The sequence below is a fragment of the Limulus polyphemus genome, unplaced genomic scaffold (genome assembly GCF_000517525.1).
Source record: "Limulus polyphemus unplaced genomic scaffold, Limulus_polyphemus-2.1.2 Scaffold318, whole genome shotgun sequence".
In the NCBI taxonomy this organism is placed as follows: domain Eukaryota; kingdom Metazoa; phylum Arthropoda; class Merostomata; order Xiphosura; family Limulidae; genus Limulus; species Limulus polyphemus.
The window spans coordinates 472,378-479,967 of NW_013665928.1; the positions used below are offsets into that span (position 1 = coordinate 472,378).

The 7,590-nt window shown below is 35.2% G+C and overlaps 1 protein-coding gene across 3 annotated transcripts in view; it reads right to left on the reverse strand.

The window, feature by feature from the left end:
• The window catches only part of LOC106457339 (patj homolog), a 241,897-nt gene that overhangs the window by 98,568 nt on the left and 135,739 nt on the right, over window positions 1-7,590 (reverse strand). The window lies entirely within an intron of this gene.

Genomic DNA, 7,590 nt, shown 5'->3' on the forward strand with positions numbered 1-7,590 from the left:
GTGGCACAGCGGTATGTCTGCGGACTTACAACGCTAGAATCCGGGTTTCGATACCCGTGGTGGGCAAAGCACAGATAACTCATTGTGTAGCTTTGTGCTTAATTACAAAGAAACAAACCCTTCTCTACAGTTTGTTTGTATTTTGATAACAAACATAATAATAAAAAATGTTAATTGTGGTAAACGAAATAATATTTTGATCTAAGCAAGAGTTTTTTTTCTTCCCGATTTGCAGAAAATCTTTACATGATAGAAAAAAATGAATATTATTTTCGTAATCTGCGTAGCTGAATTATGAAAAACCGTTATTAAAACCAAAACAATTTTTATGAAGGCCTGTGTTATTAGTTTTTGTTTTATGACTTTTATACCTTTAGATGACAATGATAAACATTTATTAATTATATTATTAAAACTTTTTCTCAGACGTTTCTGCATATTTAGCTACGTTTGCCTTCATTACAACTTTTAGATTTACTTTATTTTGCAACATTTTAACTTCGGTTTGTTTCACAGACTGCAATAAAACACCTTTTTAGCTACTTTTTTCTTTAGTACGGGTTTTATTCTTCGTTTTTGTGAGTTTCCTTGTTTTAACTCGTAAAATTGTGTCATACACTGAAAACTACTGCAAATGTTTTGCGGGATGCATCTAGTGATGATAAATTGCTGTTACTTGACCAGCTGCCAGATGGCGCTTTTGAAAACTGATAACTTTTGTATCATTATATGCTGGCGAGCTGCTGGTGAATTGTTTGTTTTTAACTATGCACAAAGCTACACAATGAGCTATCTGTGCTCTGCCCACCACGGGTATCGAAACTCGGTTTCTAACGTTGTAAGTCCGCAGACATACCGCTGTGCCACTAGGGGGCCTGCTGGTGAAATAAACATGGTTATAGAAAATAGCCTAAATGTAAAGGTATCTTTGAGCCTAATTAGCCTTTAGTGTTTGTTTGTTTTTTATTGAGTTTTTAATTAGTGAAATACATCTTAAACTTGAGTACGTACTTTTTAAAGAAATTTACAATGTGGTCACTACGTGGTTATTAGTTTTGGATGCAGAGAGTTCGGAGTAACTCAAGTATTCGTGTAAAATAATAAATACACCGTGAAATGATTTCATAGAACTAAAATATGAAATAGTTTTAGAATAATTACGAAACACCTTTTCTAGAAAGTGCTACAATATGTGACGTAGGACGACGCTTATAACTGATGATTTGTGCAATAATGACTTTAACTATCAGTTATTCCTTTGTTTGTTTGCTTTAGTACAAATCTACACAATGGGCTATACGCGCTCTAACCCCGGATTCTAGCGTTGTAAATCCGTAAACTTACCGCTGACCACTTACCAGAATCCTGTCAGAGCTTGTAAGCTTTCTGTTATCTGAACTTTAGATATGATGTATAAGCGCGTATAATTCCTTTTAAGCTGCTCAGTTTTGTATCCGAATTGTTCTATAATTTTTAAAAGCTCTATTTTGTATATAAATTTCATAATACATGAATAATTATATGTATTTAGTCAGAAAATAACAGTTAAAGAATGTCTATAAAAAAGGTAACATTCATTAAATACAAGCTAGTATGTCATTCAGTCAGAACTAAATATAACATTGTTTGTTTGTTACGAATTTTGCGCAAAGCTACATGAGGGCTATCCGCGCTAGCCGTCCCTAATTTAGCAGTGTAAGACTAGAGGGAAGGCAGCTAGTCATCACCACCCACCGCCAACTCTTGGGCAACTCTTTTACCAACGAATAGTGGGATTGACCGTCACATTATAACGCTCCCACGGCTGAAAGGGCGAGAATGTTTGGTGTGACGGGGATTCGAACCCGCGACCCACAGATTACGAGTCGAGCGTCCTAACCACCTGGCCATGCATAAGTAGATCGTATAGTTACCAATATGCTTCTACAAGTGTTTTTAATAGGCACTTGTCTTCCATTTCAACTCAATGTGGATACTCTTTGAGTTTCATTGAGAAATTTTTAGAGTACGAAATTATGGTCTTGATCTTTGCTCGAATTTAATTCACTACTAAACTTATTATATCCAATCATATAAGGTTTGTGCACTACAGCTAAATCTAGGGAATCACACTTTCTAGACATCGAGACATAAATTTTTATCACCCCCCCCCCAGTGGCACAGCGGTATGTCTGCGGACTTACAACGCTAGAAACCGGGTTTCGATAGCCGTGGTTGGCAGAGCACAGATAGCCCATCGTGTAGCTTTGTGCTTAACTTCAAGAAACTCTTACGCCAAACACATTCTTCAGCATTACAAACCTCGTTCTACCCTCCATGGGTCGTGAAATGATTATTACTGCATCACACTCACATTCGTACTGATTCCATCAATAGGTTCCAGTTTGCACTCAAACAGAATCGTTATTCCAATAGTTTAAAACTACAATTTGCCATAAAATGGAAAAGCCAACCTTATAAGACACATGGGTTATACTGTTACACGATAATATTGCCACTGAGAAATTCAGGTAATCCGTTTCAATTAGTCGTTTCCCTACGGTATACAAAAATCTTTGTTTGTCAAATCCACATTGAGGACTATTTTCTGTACACCATTGGATTACTTGGTAAACGTCAAATGTACAATGTTACTTACAAGATGAGAAGTAAGCTATGTCCTGTATAAGGAAGAAAAAAAAAGCTCAAGACATGTATATACTTACTTTTAGACCAACACGATGCTGATGCTAGATTTAAAAGATTTCACAATAATTCATGCTTGATGTATCACCCTTCATATTCAATTCCCTTCTCTCTCGCTAGTCATACACACTGACCACAGATTCACTTCCCTTCTCTCTCTCTTGCCAGTCCTACATACTCACCACAGATTCACTTCCCTTCTCTCTCGCCAGTCCTACACACTGACCACAGATTCACTTCCCTTCTCTCTCTCGCCAGTCCTACATACTGACCACAGATTCACTTCCATTCTTTCTCGAGGAAACAAAACAGGAGCAAGTGAATCTGTGGTCAGAGTGTTGGACTGGCGAGAGAGAGAGAGGGGAAGTGAATCTGTGGTCAGTGTGTATGACTGTCGAGAGAGAAGGGAAGTGAATCTGTGGTTAGTGTGTAGGACTGGCGAGAGAGAAGGGAAGTGAATATGTGGTCAGAGTGTAGGACTGGCGAGAGAGAGAAGGGAAGTGAATCTGTGGTCACTGTGTATGACTAGCTTGCGATTGTAACTATGATTATATCTTTGTTAGTGTAAATAAACATTATTCGTTTCCTTCTTCCGTGAACCTTTCTTCCTGACGAACTCGGTTAGAGATCGGAGAGGTAAACAGACACACACTCCGTAACTCAGTATCCTTCGAACCTCCACTTATCGAGTCCTAACTGAATACTTACCTGAGGGAAATCTGCGGAAAATCTATTATAGTAATACTCAATTTTTGTCTGTTCTTTTAACAGGCTAGCGCTAAAACAAACAATCTATCTGTTCTAAAATTTAAAGTTCAGAATACTCAACCTTCTTGTAAAGAATAATATGAAATAATCTCTTTGGTCTAAAATACAAAATGTTCCATTTTCTTCACAAGTCAATGTCTTTTCTTTCTTTGTTATTATTTTTGTTACTTTGAGTTTGAAACCGACCTTCGCAAAGTTCTACGCTTTGTTTCGATGACTGACATTCGAAGTACTGTTTAGTTAGTATATTTAAAGTTGGTAGAAAAATATGCATAATAAGGATGATTACGAAACTAACTTTATATGTGAATGTGAGCCTACCCATTTAGCCCTAACTATTTGTATTTAAACAACTCTTGTAATTACTAACATCCTTGTGTTTTTAATCATAAAAAAACGGCTAAAATATTAAAAGTAAGCCAAGTTGAAACATTTAAGTATTATACACCCAAAACGTGACACGCAAATCGTCATCTGTATTATTTTTTACCACCGGAATAACAAGAATAAATTGTGCTTCGTTCATCAGAACACTTTTTTTTTGTAGGAGGTTTTCACAAAGCCTACATTTGTTCTTTCTATCTCGTAATGTTTGACCACATGGCAGCTGTTTTATTTATGAGATAATATAACTGATCCTAGGGAAATAACCACTTGATACTAATGCCCATGCTAACGATAGAAATGCAATACTAGGACATTCCACAGTGCGCCAATGAAAGGATTCGTGGATTCAACGACAGTTTGGCATAGCTTAAGAATCCTGCAAACTTCCTTCATTATAAAACTAATAAAGTGTAGAGTTAGGCTTACTACATTCAAGTCTAGGAGGCGTAGTTGGTTAAACACAAGAGTTCGTTTGAAACTTTCTTAGTCTCACTTTTCTAAGGTTTGTTTGTTTGTTTGTTTTTAATTATGCACAAAGCTACACAAGGGCTATCTGTGCTCTGCCCACCACGGGTATCGAAACCCGGTTTCTAGCGTTGTAAGTCCGCAGACATACCGCTGTGCCACTGGGGAGCCTTTTCTAAGGAATAATTAAGTTGTGTTTACTATATGGTATCACTTGAATTTAAATTGGTGTTACTTCAAAGCAGTTAAAGAAGAACTTTAACATTTTACAAGTTAAAGTTATTTGATTTTAATGATATATACCTCAAAAGCCTTGAAATGATTAAGTGTATAATAATCCCTAATATGTGTTTTGTTATTTAGTTAATCTTTTTTTCGTCAAAGCACACAATTTTATTGATAAGAAAAAATAAATTTGTATTAGTAACGAGGTGTATTTCTACAAAAAATACAGAATAAATTCTACAAATTAGATCCGTTTAAAAACACCTAAAATGGGTATAGTTTAGGTTGCAAATTATTTTCCTTTGAAAATATTCAATTAATTACACATGAAGAAATGTAAAAATTATTAATGTCATTATATTTTTCTTTTTTCACAAGTAAACTACATATTCAACATTTGAATGACATGTAGGAGCTGCCTTAACGTGCCTAAACTTATAACGCTAAAATTTGGGGGTTTATTGCTGCTGTAGAGCTTTGCGTGTAAACAAATTACCTAAACGTATAGACTAATGTTTATCTGCCTGTTCTAGTATACGGCATTCATTGACATTTCTGTGATCATGACTGAAACGTAGTGTTTCTGTTACCAGCTTACCAGACGTTAATCTTTGTACAAGAATATGAGTTCATTTACATTCCACTTGTGATTATTAAAAGTAAATACAGCTCTTAAATTTACACGACTGTTTCAGTTTAAGTTTAATGCGATTGTTAAATTTAGTTATTTTTAGAAGCGATAGATAGTTTATCGCAAGTTTGTTTACTTAACTGTTTACGAATCATACGTTGTGTAGATCAGTAGTTATGAATTGGTGATTGTTATATTATTGCGTCATGTTGCTAGAACCTTCTGAGTTTTTTTCTTGTTGTTTTAATTTAGTATTATTGCATCATAATATCTTGTAGTGGAACGTTCTAGACATCTATCGAGATATAAATACGCGTCGAAAATGTAATTCGATAGATAGATCTGGACTGCATGATTGTGAGTTTAGCAATATAGAGATTATAGTGGCGATTTTTAAAGTGAAATTATCACAGACTGTATTGTAACAACAGAGCAGAAAAAATAATTCTTCATGTCAAATTGTGTTCTAAAGTAACTGAACCAACCAGTGTGGACTTGGACGAAAAAAAAGACAATTATTTAAAACTCTGGATACAAATATAAAGAACATTTGTATATACATTTGACTTGTTTTAATATATTAGTTTAAAACAAGTGGACTGTGTACTATTTGTTTATCGTTGGCATTTATCGCAAAAAAGTCACAGACATCTACCGTAAAGAATCCTGCACATACATAAAACCTGACAACAGCTAAAATATGATTGAAAAAACACAATAAAACTACATTTCGCCACCATTAACGTGGCATCATCGGACCACGTTAACGGTGGCGCAACGTAGATATATTTTTTTACCCAATTTTAGCTATTTTTTTGTTTTTAAAGTGTATGTGATACCTCCTTTACTTATCGCTAGTGATTATGTTTAGGTTACACAGTATATCTATCTGTCCCCCAGTGGATCAGCGGTAAATTTCCGCACTTACAATGATAAAATCCGAAATTTGAATCCCCCGCTGTGGACGGAGCGCAGTTAACATATCAAAACTATCTACCACAAGAAATAAACACTTCCGCAGCAACCATTCTCAACCAACTCAAGTTAGGCTTACCAAGTAGAAAAAATAATAGGAGATTTTACCTTCGTAAAGTATTTGCTCTTGTATCGTCTTGCGATAATTTAATTTGACGTCATTGAAGAGTAGCGGTTAGCTGGGAACAATCGGGAAATATTTTTTACTGTGCTGGATAATCTATGAAAAGCAGTTGTTGTAATAAAATAAACATTTACTTACTTAGTCCTTAACCTTAAGGCATTATTTCGATATATAAACTTCAATATGCTCTTCTTGTAGGCTTGTAAATAAGCGAGAGTAATTAAGGTTGTAAATCATGCTATACGCATCACACCATGGAGGACATAACAATTTAATCACGAAAGCAAATTAGATGCTAATCGATCTTGCAATATTTTAAATTCATTGCTAGGGAGTTTTAAAGACGCAATTACCATATTAATCTCGAGACATCACGGATATATTGTAAACTTTCTGTACTTAAGACCTCAGTCACTTTGAACAACATTGGCTAATTGCACTGAATGAGATTACATCATATTCTATATGTGACAGAAGAAACAGTTACATTTCATATATCAATGAATTAAATTCAAAGGTGTAAATATCCCGAGAGAAGTAAAGAAAAGAAACATTTAGAATAAAGACATAAAACAGATGACAGGGTGGTGCTCTTGTATTTTCAATGTGATAACTTGAATTGTTTCATAGGACTGAGAAGGGTGGTTTAGTTTCTGTTTTTAAGCGCGAGTTTATAATATTTCAACGTTAAAAATGGAATTTTAGGATCTCTGTTCTCCCAATTGGAATCAGAAAACTTGTGTGCTTGCTCTAAGTATAAGCTGAGAAGCCTTCAAATTCTATTTTCAGCAATGAAAGAGTAAAAAAAAAAGGTTGGTATTTGAGTGTGCATATATGTATATATATAAACAAAACATATAACAAGACAACCTCCACACCTAGAAGCATATATCACTCCACACCATAACAGCTACTTAACATTCAGCTGAAAGAGTAAAAACGGCTTATGTACGTGTATATAACAAAATATAACAAGACAACCTCCACACCTACATCATTGTTTAGTGATACAGGTGATTATGCCACCCAAGAAACGCCCTTTTTATGGAAAGTCTTGTGCCGCTAAAAGAATGCAAGCACAAAGAGCAGCTGAAACAGAAGAAGAACGGCAATCAAAGACTTCAAGCACAAGCTGCAAGACAGGCTGCTCGAATACAGGAAGAGACTTTGGACCAACGTAAAGTTAGACTTCGAGCTCAAGCTAAAAGGCAGGCTACTCAAAGACAACTAGAAACTGTTGAACAGCACAAAGCCAGAGTTCAATCAGAATCATCAAGGCAACCTGGATATAGACAACAAGAAACTTCTGAACAACGTCAAACCAGACTTC